The sequence below is a fragment of the Calidris pugnax genome, unplaced genomic scaffold (assembly GCF_001431845.1).
Source record: "Calidris pugnax isolate Ruff unplaced genomic scaffold, ASM143184v1 scaffold24, whole genome shotgun sequence".
Lineage (NCBI taxonomy): Eukaryota > Metazoa > Chordata > Aves > Charadriiformes > Scolopacidae > Calidris > Calidris pugnax.
In genome coordinates this window covers 17,955,989-17,969,941 of record NW_015090922.1, presented here as the reverse complement: position 1 = coordinate 17,969,941, position 13,953 = coordinate 17,955,989, and the positions used below count along the sequence as shown (strand labels likewise).

Here is a 13,953-nt window from a genome sequence, read left to right as displayed (position 1 = left end):
TGGGATACTCTGCCATCCAATTCTAGACTTGAATTAGTTGAAAACATCAGCAGTTTCAGCTGTTTCAAGCTCTCTGTGGTAATATTGCTCGGTTCCTTCATTCCTCAAAATTGGAGCGAGTTTCTTCATCTTCTTGGCTCTTTTTTTCATTTGTTCGATTATGAGACAAAAAAGCTGGTAATAACAAAGGCTGTTGCTATTAATACAGAATTTTCTCCTTGTTTATTTTCTCGTCACGTGGGGAGTATTGTCAAATATCTAGTGATCTGCTACAGCCCACCTTTTGTTTCAGTATACTTGGATGACAATGCTGATGTGAGTAAAATGCTTCTCAAAGGGATCATTCCATTAATTTATGCAATCTTAAGGTCACCCATGAAGAGCCTTAAGCACTTGAAAAAACAGAATAGGAGAATTGTTAGATCTGAGTTCAGTGTTTTATAGCAATAAAGAGCCTAAACTGCTGTGTGCTCTATTTGTCTGCTAGCATAATCGGGGGGTGTCAGAGATCCATTCTTACTTGCCAGGCTGTCAAGATGCTGTTAATTGATACTTCCAGGCTTTGTGGAAGTGCATCTGGATTATCTTCTGCAGAAGCTGAAGTAGAGTAAAAATAGAGATTGCTTCTTTTCACATGCCTTTAAAGGGGTGTTTGCGTCGCTGTGTTTATTGCGGGTATCCGAAAGTAACAACAGAGAGCGACGCAGGCACGTGTTGTGTTGCCAGGCAAGATAGCATGATGTTTGTCATTTTATTGACAGATCAGTCATATTTGGACTGATGGATTTATGGCTGTCATTGCAACTCTAATACTGTACTACTAAAGGTTACAGAATGCTTTAATGTCAGACAATCAGAAATTTTCTAGGTCTCTGCAAATGGACTTTGAACAAGGTCTTCTGCAGGAGACGTATCTTCAAGTGCTTCTTACAGACCCAAAGAGGAAATACTGTGCTCTGCATCAGGGATTTGAAATTTGACTTCCTGCCCTATTCTATCTCACAGGTAGTTAAGGTATTTCTCATTGATACAAAGAATCCTTGGGAAAGTACTGATTTTCAACCTCAGCAATGATTGTGGTCCAGCTTTGGTCAAGACAACTTTTAATACGCTTATGTGATAAACCCTTCAGTTACCAGTCATGTTGTGTGTGAGCCGATGCAGGCAGGACGCAGGAACAACCACAAAACCATGGATTAAGGGCAAAGAACAAATTTAATCTCAATGCCTCATGGATCGGGGAACCTCTGAATCAGCAGCTGGGCAGAGGCAGGCAAGCAGGGGACGCAGGCACCACAGAGTGAGAGTCTTTAATAGCAGGAGAGTCCTTGTTAGCCAGGGAGTGAGGGAGCGAGAGAGCTTCCACTTGCTGTTTGGGGCTGTATTTCAAGGATTCTGGCAGGCAGAGTTTTCTGCTGGGCTTTGATCTCTTCAGCAGCAGGGCAGGAATCTCAGGTGTGTTTGATAAGGTGCCCCTGAGTCCATCCCAGGTCTGTGTTATCTAAGTGCAGATGTTCTACTTGTTGAGCACACAAAACTAAGCAACAATTAGTGTGATACCTGTGTTTTGCAGCACCCCACATGCGAGTCACTTGAGCGTATTTACAGTCCTCCTCACCAATCTTCTGTTACTTTCCCACATGTTGTATACTGCACAATATAAAATGTGGAAGAAATTTGACAGAACTACGTTCTGGTGGAGATAATTGATATAAGTTCAAGTCCAGAACATTATGAAAGAAAGAAGGTAAATCTCTATTGGACTTGATGTAATGAAAACATGGAGAAGGTTTTTGCTTTGGATTGCCCAGCCTAGTGATCTTTAGATGCCCTGATCTTTTTAGTATTCTGAACATCATGGTGATGAGTGGTTTGGAACTAGTATACTCTCCTGTCCTATGATTTCTAGCAGCCCCCATAATGTTAGGCGATTCAGTGGAACCCCTTTCTAAGTCTTTAGTTACATTGTTTCTAACAAGGCTTTTATGGTTGCGATTGTATTGGTATCCATAACTTGAGCTTCAGTGAAATATGACATGTAGGATTTTAGAAGACAGTATAAAAACAATCTGTCCTAGACTGTAGGTTCACTTTGCTTCTCTCAAGCTTTTAATAACAACTATGTCTGATTTTTTGGTATGGTGTTGATCTATTATTTCAGGTTTTCTTTCCAAGTTAACTTTCAAATCGGGAAATAAAGCTGTCCATCCTTGCTGTTAAGAGGATGCTTTAATTCTCCCTGAACAAGATGATGTCTTTCAAAAATGCTTCTTGGGCTGCCTTGAAGATGGAGATGTGGCTTGCGACCATGTGGACTCTGACAACTTTTGGGCATATCAGTCTGGCCTAGGTCATGTTATGAGACAGCTTGTTGCATGTTGTCTATTCCAGTGACATCAGTAGCTGCTCACCATTCTTCTTATTTTTAAATAAGAAATTTACATTTGGATCAGTTCACTTTCCTGGTGGTTCTTAAATGATGCCACAGTATTGTTTTCTGCTGTTAGAAAGCTGTCCTTTAAATAGTTAATGTGCTCTCTTAATTGCAATGACTGCTTGCAGTCACCAGATGAGTGCTTATCACTGAGTGGGCAGTTCAAGAAAGAACAGCTACTGCCCAAAGTTGTTCCATTTGTGAAGTACCTGTGCATACCAACGCTTGCAGCGTCTTTTGATTTCTGTGGAATCAAATACTGGATTGTGTATCGGCCCAATTCCTTTGCTGCTTTGTCTTTGGGAAGAGTATCAAGGTTGGGTAAGTGCAGTAGGTAGTGCACACTGCTAGTCAAAAAGTAGACAGGAAGTCTGGTATATGCAAAACGTTTGTTTTGAAGATTTGCATGTATGTTAGGGGAAGGAACACTCCACAGATAAGGATGATGCATGAGAAGTGGGGGAGAAAAAACAGATTTTGTTTTACAGCCTGGATTTGAAGTGTAAAATTATGGAAATGATAGCTTATCTGTCTGTAAATGTAAACATCATTATGTTTAAAATTTTCTTGAGGTATTTGCTAGGGCTGTTCAGTGAGTATTTTATTGTTTTGGTTTTTTGGTTTGTTTTTTTTTTAATGTGTAGCATGAGGGGAAGGAATTTGCCTATCAGGTAGTCTTGAAAATCAGTAGCATTAAGGAAAATACATATCTGGTCTCAAGTGCTGGTTAATGAAGGCTTCCATGGCATGTAGTCTGCTGGCAGTTCTTTGGTCCCCTGTACAGTTTGTGGAGGGAAGACTGTCTCACTGCACTTCCCTGGCATGACTGTGAAGCAATCAGGATCTCACCTGAGCATTTGGCAGCTGTAGGAGACGAGTTTGATAAACTCCATTTACTGGTCAACAGGCTACAGAGACTCTATCATGAAAAATTCCTTATGGAAAGGAAGAGCTAGGAGGATGAGGGATGGGACTGAGAACTCTGATGGAGTGGCTGGATGGCAATGTGGAAAGGGTTAGGGAAGTAGGAAGCTGAGCAGAATGCAGTGAAGACTGGGTAGATAGGGAGTGTTTTATTGGAGAACAAGAAGGTACTGTGGTTATTGTGGAGAAATACTGTGATAAACTTAGTTGATCTGTCTTCTACAGGATCAAAGAGTCATGTTATGTTGTAAACGATGACATTCAACACTGCTCTAGACTTTTTTTTAATAGTGGATTTTTTTCTGTTCAGTTTAATATAACTTTTGTAAGTGAGAATTAAGATTAGCATTTTTCAACAGATTATTTTAGGTTCCCTCTCCATTCAATACAGAGAAAAGTCCTTACTCTGAACTTTTGGAGGAACCTACTTCCTATTACATATAGAAGGGAATGCCAAACTGTCAAGATGCCTTTAATCAATACTTCCAGGCTCTGCAGAAGGCCAGTCTTAAAAGGCTTAGCTTTTCTGAGTGTCCCCTTTGAGGGCCAGAACTAAAGTTAAACCTACCCAGTCGCCAGGTTCAAATATTCCTATGCTGCAAATATGTGTCTTAAACATACAAGGTCCTTTAATTTTGCCAGTTTCTCTAAAGAATTTGAAAAGGCATCCTAAGGAATAGTTTAACTTTGAAATATAACTTAAACATGAATGGATCTAGTCTGTTCCACTTTAGCCTTCCTATGTAGAAGCAGTTATTAGGAGAATGTGAGAATGCATTTAATTAAATTGAGTACTCATAAATATGGAGTACCTGGCTACAGAACATTGCGGATGCTAGATGTTTGTGGAATTACAACAGCATTGGACAAACTGATGGAAGAAGGTCATTATATAAATATGAAATCACTTCTGTCTGAGAGAGTCCCTGAGCACAAATAAGCAGGAGCTGAGTGTGAAAGTCCCATTGTATACATACCCTTTCTGAAACTGTTCGCTAATCACTTGACTTAGACCACTGTCTTGGACAAAATGTGGGGTTATGTGCATTTTCCTTTGATCCAGTATGGTTGCTTCTGTATTCAGTGTTCTATTTTCTTAAAAGTAATGTCAAAAAGAGAAAGGTTGTAATTCACCAGTCTCACCTAGCTGTTGAACTATTGCTGCAGTAATGGAAGGCTGCTGTTAGATTTCCTCCTAAAGTATCATTCCTGCAGACTTAACGAGCCCGGTTATCTTAATCTTTCTTCATGAGTCATGCTCATGAAGCTGTCCATACCAGGTGTAAGACCTCGTGTTTCTCTTTGTTGATCTTCAGGAGTTTTGTGTCAAGCAATTTCTCTGACTTTTTGAGATCCTTAAAAAGGCAGCCCTGCCATTTAATGCATTCACTTCTCCTTGGTCACCTCCCGTTTATTGTAATCCACGGTCTTGCTAAAGGTGCAGTCTGTCCCATCATCCAGGCCATTGAAGAAGACAGTAAACCATGTCAAGCTTTGCTGAATGCCACTCATGAGTGGCTGCCAGGTAGATGTTGAATCATTAACTACTAACTTCACACGTGACAGTCTAGCCAGGTTTTCACTTGCCTTGTAGCCCACCCGACAGCTTTTGAGAACTTGTTGCATCTCCCAGCTTGATATTTTGGAAGATCCATACAACATTGGGGCTTGGGATGAGGGAAGCTGAGCTGTTCCTGCCAAACAGTCTTAGAGTTTAAAAATGGGCATAACTGGAGATTTTTTTCTCCTGCTACAGAGGCTGCAGGATAAATAATGGGTAAGCTCAGATGCTCAAGCCGCTTCAATGACAAAAAGAGGAAGTGGTGGTAAAATTTCATCTGGCAAAAGTTCTTTGTTGTGAAAGGCTGCAATGGGAATTGCTCTTGAAGAACGGGAACTTCCTGTTACTGAGCTGTGAAGTATTCCTTGCCTGTCTCTGCTTCTGGGTGGGTGCTGGTAGTCTTTCTGTCTGCAATTTCTGAAAGACAACTTTCCTGAAAATTTTTAATCATAGTTTTCACTTTGAGAAAAATTGTGAAGACGACGCTATCCTCTGTGAGGTTTACGGGAGAATTGGAGGGACTTAAATTTTTGCAATGTACCTGAGTTAGCAGGAAGGATTGTAGAATACTTTTTGGAATCTTTCATAATTTGTTCTTGGGGATAATTGTATAAAGCTCTGTGAGCAATTGCGTTCTGTGTGGCGTAAAAGGCGGCAGTAATGTTAGATACACAGAGGGCTGAAAGAACATAAAGAGCATGGGCGCAAAGAGCTCACCAGTGTCATCCTGCTGATTCAGTCTCTGTCAAGTCTGTAGAGTGGAAGAGGGCCCTATGCCTGCAAAGCTAGTGAGATATGAACTGCTTTGATCTCCGTGGGGTTTTGTTCATGTTCTGAAACCTTTTTCAGTGTTAATATTAGCTTCTGTTAGTAGTTGCTTGATCAGACACATATAGTTAATATTCATGTGGCAGACTCCAGTGCTTTGGCCCAGATAACACGTCTTCGTACTCTAATAAGGATTATTAAAACCAGCTGTCATATAATGAAACTGATACTGAAACAATTCTGTCCTGTTTGTTGCTAAAGGAAAAGATAAACACTAGATCACATCTTGTTCTTGATTAACTAAATCCAGTTCTGGCAATTAAGGGAGTTTGAAGGCACTTTGTGATGTTAAGGTGGGTATTTCTGCCTCATTTAGCATTTTTGCTCTTTGGAGAACATTCTTAGTTTTCTTTCCTGTTGCAATTCTGAATGTGTTTCTGCTTCATTCAATTGCTTTGGACTTCTATTCCAGGTGATGTGGCAGATGGAGGGTTGTATGTGTATATAGTGAAATCTAAAAAGAGAAAACATTGCTTGTGTATAGCTGGTTTAAGCCCATCTACATTATTCATCTAAAATAGCAACTTGAACTCGTTAGATTCCTTTCCATCCTTTCCTCAAGTCTGAGAATGCTTTTGTTTTGGGAAAGAAGAGACCCATGGAGTGTCTTCATGGTGACAGCAGAGTGCTTTTAGAGTAAGTAAGGGGCAGGGCCTGGATCTGGAAGATAAAACTGCACTGCTGAAGTTTCTGCTGAAGATGTGGGTGAGAAGGAGGACTAACAAAAGAGAATTTATTGCTGATAAATTCATTAATGATGAGCAGCCGTGGTTTGGCCATGCCTTAGCCATCTGTCCACGTTTGAGGTAGAACAAAACCAATTTTCCTTTCCAGATGTTTTACTTTTCAGTTAAGTCTCTTCTAACTGACCATGCTCCCTGAAATTAATGGTGTGTTTTGCGGGCAGTGTCTGCTTCAAGCAGTGTTAACTTCTGATGTTTATAGTTAATACCAAGGGATGATCGGTGGAAAGGCTCTTGCTTATACTTATTCCTGTACCAACCGAGGTCAGCTGATTTTATGTGCCCCATTGGAGGGTCAAAAGCAGAAAAGCATAGAGGGGTTGCAGCTGTGGGGAGGAGTAGGCAGGACAGGTTGACCCAAAACTGACCAACAGGGTATTCCATCACGTCAGCGTTACACTCGATATCAAGCTGAGGGATCAAACCTCTTTCTTCCTCTTCAGTGGCCAGTGTCTGAGGACTCTGTCCACTCTTCTGCCTTTAATCCCAGTTTGTGTGTTCCCAAATCCAGTTCTTGAACCCAGTTCCTGTCTGCCCCTCAGTCCAGTCCAGGCCAGTGACATGATCGTCATCCTGAGAGCTTGATGCTGGTTTTGTGTGTATTTGTATATATTTCATTATTTTCTTAGTAATATTATTATCTTTTCTTTTTATTGTTAATATTGCATTAAAGCAGTTTAGGTTTTTTTCTGACCCATAAGTCTCTTATTCTTTCCTTTCTCCTTCTGGGAAGGGAGAGGGGTTAATAGAGAGCATCTGTCCCAGCCTCTACACCATCTCCTTGTAACTGTGTTGCCACATGGTCATAAACAGTATCTCTCTGTTTCCTTTGGGAGCTACTGATGTAAAACAATTTAGAGACAACTTTCTCCTTTTTAAACCAGACTTGCAGTGGTTTGCTTTTTGTCCTGTTTTTTTTTGTGTGTGTGTGAAAATGTTACCCTTTGCAGCTGATCCATAGTTGTGATTTTATGTAGTTTAAAATAGTTTCCTGCAAATATAGCAAATTAATACCGCAAGTTAAACTTTAAGACAGTTTAAGACAGTTTTGTTTTTTATTTCTACTGTAGAAATACAGTAGAAATCAAACTTCAACTGTTCCAATATGCTTGCATTGGCAAACTTGTGCTACTTAAGTAGCATACAATGTGTTATACTTGCTAACTGGATTTTTTCAGTTGTCAAAAACGTGTGAGAAGTAGCTGAGCAGTGTTCTGGCAAGAAGCATTTTTGTCTTTGATAGAAAGGATGGTTTTGCTGTCCGCTAACCTGGCTTCTGGACGGGGAATTTCATACAGCATATTACCATGAGTGATAATATCTACTAAATTAGAAGCTTTACACCCATGCTTCACAACAGAAAGAGAAAAATTTGAATTTTACTTTTAATTCTAACAGAAAATTGTAAGGACTTATGCAGTTGTATCATTCACTTCTCTTGAAGTTTTGGATTCTCTTGCATTTAAATAGTTTGATGTTTGAACCTAATGATACAAAATTAATAGGTTAGATAGGGTTTTTAATCTCCTGAAACTATCTATTTAGCTTCCCATGGTTGTATTATTTTTAAACGAGTGCTGAGATATTGTTTGGATATTCTTATTTAAATTAGAAGTGCAAAAGCTGGTATCAGTGTATGTACTGTTTGTGTTTTGCTGAGCTGATGGGATTCCAATGTCTCCAAAAATGTTGTTTTATTTCTTAATCTAAAGACCTAATTGCATTCATAAATCACAGATATGGATGTTCCTTTAGATATTTGATAGCCTTGGATCTTAGCGTTATGGAATTAGTACTATGATGCATGTGTTTACCAGTCTCATTTTATAGCTGCAGATAAAAGTGTTGGTTTGCTGCAATTTAAAAACTATTTGGGTTTTTTGCATGCTGTGCATTGGGAGCTTCTTGTCAAGAGAATTACTGACATTATGATATGTTTTACTGTCATTCCTGGCAAGCCATTTTCAAGGTTAATTAACTTTTTTCCAATATTAGAAAAGATCAAAGGTGTTACTGTTAACATTAACCTATATCTATTCATGATGGTGGCCATGCATATTCCAGTGACAGCCACTTTCTGTTAGCTTTAGCCTTCAAGCTTTAGAGTTTATCTACAGTGGAAAAATGGAGACAAGCTTTTTCATTCTTCTACTACTTAAAACGCAAGGCTAATTCTAAAGTTAGTTTGGTTCATCTTAATGCCTGCAGACAAGGGGGCACAATAGATGCTTCTTAGGCTGTTATGTATTCTCCAAATAGGTTTGTTTTCTGTAATATTCTTTGTAGGTCAGATTTTGATCACAGGAAATCGCCGATCTCTGTTCTGTATTGTTTGAAACAAAAAAGGTGGACGGGGATGCTCCTTTTCTCAAATTCTTCATTTCTGCAGTGTAATGTTTATTTGGTTTTGCTTTAAGTTGTCATGTTGCTAGTTGTAAGGTTGTTACAGGTGACATACCATAAAGTAATATACTATTGGTCTTGCACTCCTAGCATGCTAGCAGCCTGCCAGGTTTCCTTACAGAAACTGACAAAAGGCTTAATGAGTTCTTTGTGAGTAGTTTTGTTTTTAATCCTAGACAGATAAGCTGGAGGTATTGGCAGAAGCTATGATCTGCTTAGGCCAAGACTGGAAAGCAAAATTGTATAAAACTTTGAATGACTATTTGTCCTTCCACCACCCAAAATAAATTACAGCTGAAGCAATCAGGGCTAAAATGAGAACAACAATTGGGTTTTGATGATCTGGCTTAAGCTACTTAATGAGTTTATGTGAAACTTTTGATCTGTGATTTGTGAAGATGCAGATCCCTACTTATGGCTAGTAAACTAAGCCAGTCTGGACAGGCAGGACGCAGTGTTGTAATGCCACCAGGAGGATTGTCAAAGGATATTGGTCGGAGTCCTTTGTCATACTGTAAAACGAAGGTAGAAGGGACCCCCCTGCCAGTGCTTTGAGGAGAATTAAACTTTTCTAAGCATTTCTTCCACAGCGGTGATTTCTTCTATAGTGGTAACTTCTAAATTCTTTTGTTTCCTGGTTCTCAACCTACTGTTTTAATCATATGGCCAGCTATATGCAAACTACCATATAGTTTGTGACTATTAGTAGAACTATCTTGAAATGTTTTTTTTTGAACTTTGAAGTTAAACTTCTAAGTTTGCAAAATAGCATGCTAACTAGTTCAGAGGCTGTTCAAATGGTAAACCAGTCAGTTGCAGAATGTTTTTCTCAGGGTGTTGGAACAACAATAAATATTGATGGAATCATTTTATTTAAGCTCCATCGACTTAAGATGAGGGAGCTTGTTTTGGGTTTATGTGCTTTGAATAAAATACAGCCATAAACTGTAAATAATTTGCTAGAGAGAGTTTGGCCCAAGTTTTTTCTGTTAGTGTAACCAACCAAAATATTAACTGGCACAGTGAGAATCACAGCTATTAGGCAATTTATTTTTTGTGCTGTAGTTACACTTTTTGTTTTGTTTCTTAATGGAGCAGAAATATTATATTGATTAGGCATGTTATCTACCTCATTATTGATCTTCATTGGCTTCTAAAAGCTGGGACTGCTTACACAGAGGATACTTGTTAGCCATTTGGTGGTTTAGACTTGAGATTTCACTAACATCACTACAGAAATGATAAAATAAGAATGGTCTAGAGAAGCCACAAAGGCTGGGGCTCCTACAGGCTGCTGGGCTCCTAGTCATAGGGCCTGAGCATAGTCCTGTGCTTGACAGGAAATAAGGAAAGTGCAAAATAAAGTGTTCCTGGTGTTGATGCTGCCAGGAAAGGTGAGGTACTTTTCCCATTTTCTCTGGGAAGGAGGAGAGAAGTGATGGGTTAAGGAAAGTGTCCTGTAGTGAACCATCACTTGGATCACACTGAATAGACTGCAAAGACCATGTGAATCTACTGAGGTTTCTAGCTTAGGGCATCAGTTACCTTTCAGTTTATTTACATAGTAGTTTCCAGTACATTGTTGATACTATTACTTTAAAAGATGCTAAAACTTATATTTGAGTTTTTGTCGAAAGTGTTATTTTTTTGTAGAATGACTTCCTTCCTTGCTCGCAGCTGTGTTGTCTGTAGAAATTCTTGTCTGAGGAGCTCCAATGTATTGGCAAAAGTACAGTTTGAACCTAGTTGATTTGCCATTCAGAGGATCTTTTTTTGTTGAGCTAGGACTAAGAACTTCTCAACTATCAAGAGATTTCAGAGCTCTTGAAGTGTTTCTGACTGTTGTTGCAGTGATTACAATTGCAGTATACTTCTTGCAGGGAAAAGCATGTGTCCTATATTTTGAGAGTATATGAGTCATTGTTTCCAAAATTTTGTTGAGAAGGGCAGCTGACAACTATTCTTGACCTGAGTTTTCAAGAGAGGATACCACAAATGCAATGTGGTTGGGTTGATGTGCCCTGCATTTGGGGAAGTTTTGATTTCCATTTAACTGTATCAAAGTGTGAAGATGACAGAATTATGTAGCTGTCTTTATCTGGATGTTTTATCTGCATGCCAGCTACCTAAATGGTGGTTTTTAATTATTCATAGTAAAAACAGTATCCAGTGTCTGAGGAAAGAGGAGAACAGGGATGGGACCCAATTAATACAAAATTTAATGAAACTCCTGTTTCAGTGCAGCAAGAAGAGAACTTTGTTGATGATCCAGCAATTTCAGCTTTGCCCTTTTGACAACGTGTCCATATACTTACACACACAGCCTGCTTCTGCAGCAGCAGATTACACTTTCTGTGAATTAAGGTGATTTGCCTTCTACACAGATAGTATATTGCATGGCTTTAGTTTTACGGTCCATCCAGCCTTAGACACATAATAACGTATAGTTACAGTGAATGTTTCTGGGGTTAATATCCATTGCCACAGCCTTTCCTTATTTATCTGCTGACAGTCTTCCTCCACCCCCACCAAACTTCTCTAACCTGTGACTGCATTGTGTGCAGTGCTGAGCAGAAAAAAGCTACCTTAGTGTCTCAAGGAACATGTGTAGCATTGGCGCATGTTAAACGCTGTGCTTGGTTTTCAGAAGTTTGAGTATTGTTTTGCTTGGCGAAATGGTGTTAATCACCCTTAATGGTAGTTTAGCAATTTTGTCCTAGTTTTCATGCTGATTCGTACAATTTACTTCTTATTATTGATTGTCAGCTAACATCAAATACATCAGGTATCTACATTAGGCTTGAAAACAGTTGTTTAGGCCTCCTGGTAGGAGCTGGACTTGAATGATGTCTTCCATTATAGGAATAAAATGGTTGTAGTTGTTGATGGGATGTATAGATTTTGGTTATTTTTTAATGTAGGAAATATAAAAGTTTGGAAGTTATAGTAGCTAAAATGCTAGGTTTTTTATTGTCTCAAAAGGTAAACATTTTGCTGTGTTACATTACTTTAAAGTAACTTTAAAGTATTAAAGGTCTTCTGTAAAAGCTGTTTTCTAATATGATCTTGCTTTTTGTCTTTCTGTTTATAGCTAAACCAGGTGGACGGGTGAAATGTCAGTATATTTCTGCTGTGGATAAAGTGATCTTTGTGGATGATTATGCAGTAGGATGTAGGAAAGATCTCAATGGCATCTTACTGTTAGACACAGCTCTGCAAACGCCTGTTTCAAAACAAGATGACGTGGTTCAGCTTGAATTGCCAGTTACAGAGGTAAGATGTGGAGAGGGGGGAAAAAAAATAAAAGAGTATGTAAGTAACTCTGTCAGAAATACTGAAACCAGATGTTTGACCCTGAGTTTCTAGTGCGGTACTAACAGCATGTAATGGAAAAGTTTCTTAGTTATTAGCTGTCATAGGGCAATAGCTTTTTGTAGTTACCTGTATCTCAAATAAGAGGTGGTGTCATCAAGACCATGTTATTTCAGATGAAAGAACTTTTTACTGGCCAGAAATCAGGGCTCATTCCTAGAGCTTTGTTAGTGCTTATGTGTGGGATCTATATGCACTTCTAGACATCAGTCTGGGTTGCTAGGCATCCTTGAAATTTTCTGTTTTAGGCTTTCAGGGGGAAAAAGACAATTAAAATCAGCTAATATGGTTCTGCTATATGTGAAGAATTAATGCTGGAATCTTAACTTTATTAGCTAGATCAGTTGGCCTAATGAAAGACTTTTTTTTTCTGCAAACTTGGCTTCCATTTTATGTTTGCACCATCACAGCTGTAACGCAATTCCTCCTGGTTTGAGACTGTAACCAAGCATTTAGTATCACTTTAAGGGGATCTAATGTGTACATTTTTGCTTAGAGTGTAATGCTTAGGATTTTGTTGCATTGGTTTACCTTCAGCTAAAATAGCATTTTTTAGGTGAGGTAGCATGTATGGTCTCATTTTCAAAAGATAGCTAATGACTGCTTCTGTCTAAGGCACTTGGTGATGAGGAAAGTAGCTACAGGATCCAGATTCTGAATCTTTAAAGCACTCTGAGAAAAGAGCACTTCCCACTAATCTCTGTGGGAAATAGATTTATATTGAGTGATGCACCACCAATAAAAACTTATCCTGAGCATTGATTTAAAATATTTATGTGCTCTTGGAGTATTGACTAATAGGTGCTTATTATTAACCAAGAGTGTGTGTTATATATGGGCTCTTTAACTACTTGTCTTGAGTAGGAGTAACGGCAATAAAATGTTGCTTCATAGAGGTTTCCAACGAGAGCTTTCCAGGTTCCTGAGGCTTGCTGCCACTGGCATTATTTTTATACACTTTGTGGGTAATGACAAAGTCTTGGTATGTGTGGCTGAGTGTGAAGAGACTGACAGAGGTCAGCATTTCCTTTCATAAGTTTTGCTGTCACTGGCTTGCAGTCTCACATGGTTCAATACAAACTGTAAGTTTGTGTCAGTTTTAGCTAGATATTCGATGATTCTAAAGAGTTTACAGACCCTCACTTCAAGGTTAAAATAGAGCACTTCTCTGTAAAGGTCCTTCCTGTAAAAAATAAATTGGAAAATATTATAGTTCATTAGGAACAGATTTGGGGAGTTAATGGCCAAATCAGTCAGATGGAAGGAACAACATTAGCAGTCTTCAGTTCTTACTTTTAACTTTGAAGAGGAGTAGAGGTACCCAGACCTCAGGAAATTTTAGTAGGTATTACGCAAATACCATACAAACATCAGTCCACCTCTTTCATCATAGGAACATTAGTAATATCTGGAATTTTCCTGCAAATTTTTGCACTTAAATTAAGTAGTCTTTTTATATGATTGATCTCCTGCTAATGCATTGCATTGTATGCATTTCTCATCAGTAGCATTGACATGTTTTGCTAACAGCCTCTATGCTGCTTTTACTTTCCCATAGAACACTGTAAATTTATGAACTTCCACAATATATCCATTGTTCCTCTGTCATCTGCAAGAGACTAGGAAAGTATGAGTTGCCACAAGAATTGTAACTGTCTTTTTATTGAAATCAGAGAAACAGCTACAGC

The 13,953-nt window shown here is 38.8% G+C and overlaps 1 protein-coding gene across 1 annotated transcript in view; it reads left to right on the top strand.

Moving 5' to 3' along the window:
* The first annotated feature begins 11,989 nt into the window (after nucleotides 1-11,989).
* The window catches only part of BIRC6 (baculoviral IAP repeat containing 6), a 157,512-nt gene continuing 155,548 nt past the window's right edge, over nucleotides 11,990-13,953 (top strand). The window contains exon 1 of the mRNA XM_014950697.1: nucleotides 11,990-12,166. The gene's annotated coding sequence lies outside the window, so the exon portion shown is untranslated. The remainder of the gene's footprint in view (nucleotides 12,167-13,953) is intronic.